This window comes from Notolepis coatsorum (assembly GCF_963971535.1).
Source record: "Notolepis coatsorum genome assembly, chromosome: 10".
NCBI classification, from domain to species: Eukaryota; Metazoa; Chordata; class Actinopteri; order Aulopiformes; family Paralepididae; genus Notolepis; species Notolepis coatsorum.
The window spans coordinates 10,397,871-10,399,742 of record NC_140174.1 but is presented as its reverse complement, the minus strand read 5'-3'; positions in this window follow the sequence as shown (position 1 = coordinate 10,399,742).

Here is a 1,872-nt window from a genome sequence, read left to right as displayed (position 1 = left end):
ACAGCACGGTGGTGTAGTGGTTAACACTGTCGCCTCACAGCACGGTGGTGTAGTGGTTAACACTGTCTCCTCACAGCACGGTGGTGTAGTGGTTAACACTGTCGCCTCACATCACGGTGGTGTAGGGGTTAACACTGTCTCCTCACAGCACGGTGGTGTAGTGGTTAACACTGTCTCCTCACAGCACGGTGGTGTAGTGGTTAACACTGTCGCCTCACAGCACGGTGGTGTAGTGGTTAATACTGTCTCCTCACAGCACGGTGGTGTAGTGGTTAACACTGTCTCCTCACGGCACGGTGGTGTAGTGGTTAACACTGTCGCCTCACGGCACGGTGGTGTAATGGTTAACACTGTCGCCTCACAGCACGGTGGTGTAGTGGTTAACCCTGTCTCCTCACTGCACGGTGGTGTAGTGGTTAACACTGTCTCCTCACAGCACGGTGGTGTAGTGGTTAACACTGTCACCTCACAGCACAGTGGTGTAGTGGATAACACTGTCTCCTCACAGCACGGTGGTGTAGTGGTTAACACTGTCTCCTCACAGCACAGTGGTGTAGTGGTTAACACTGTCCCCTCACAGCACGGTGGTGTAGTGGTTAACACTGTCTCCTCACAGCACGGTGGTGTAGTGGTTAACACTGTCTCCTCACAGCACGGTGGTGTAGTGGTTAACCCTGTCGCCTCACAGCACGGTGGTGTAGTGGTTAACACTGTCTCCTCACAGCACGGTGGTGTAGTGGTTAACACTGTCTCCTCACAGCACGGTGGTGTAGTGGTTAACACTGTCTCCTCACAGCACGGTGGTGTAGCGGTTAACACTGTCTCCTCACAGCACGGTGGTGTAGTGGTTAACACTGTCTCCTCACAGCACGGTGGTGTAGTGGTTAACACTGTCTCCTCACAGCACGGTGGTGTAGTGGTTAACACTGTCTCCTCACAGCACGGTGGTGTAGTGGTTAACACTGTCTCCTCACAGCACGGTGGTGTAGTGCTTAACACTGTCTCCTCACAGCATGGTGGTGTAGTGGTTAACACTGTCTCCTCACAGCACGGTGGTGTAGTGGTTAACACTGTCGCCTCACAGCACGGTGGTGTAGTGGTTAACACTGTCTCCTCACAGCATGGTGGTGTAGTGGTTAACACTGTCTCCTCACAGCACGGTGGTGTAGTGGTTAACACTGTCTCCTCACAGCACGGTGGTGTAGTGGTTAACACTGTCTCCTCACAGCATGGTGGTGTAGTGGTTAACACTGTCGACCTCACAGCACGGTGGTGTAGTGGTTAACACTGTCTCCTCACAGCATGGTGGTGTAGTGGTTAACACTGTCTCCTCACAGCACGGTGGTGTAGTGGTTAACACTGTCTCCTCACAGCACGGTGGTGTAGTGGTTAACACTGTCTCCTCACAGCACGGTGGTGTAGTGGTTAACACTGTCTCCTCACAGCACGGTGGTGTAGTGGTTAACACTGTCGCCTCACAGCACGGTGGTGTAGTGGTTAACACTGTCTCCTCACAGCACGGTGGTGTAGTGGTTAATACTGTCTCCTCACAGCACGGTGGTGTAGTGGTTAACACGGTCTCCTCACAGCACGGTGGTGTAGTGGTTAACACTGTCTCCTCACAGCACGGTGGTGTAGTGGTTAACACTGTCTCCTCACAGCACGGTGGTGTAGTGGTTAACACTGTCTCCTCACAGCACGGTGGTGTAGTGGTTAACACTGTCTCCTCACAGCACGGTGGTGTAGTGGTTAACACTGTCTCCTCACAGCACGGTGGTGTAGTGGTTAACACTGTCTCCTCACAGCACGGTGGTGTAGAGGTTAACACTGTCTCCTCACAGCACGGTGGTGTAGTGGTTAACACTGTCTCCT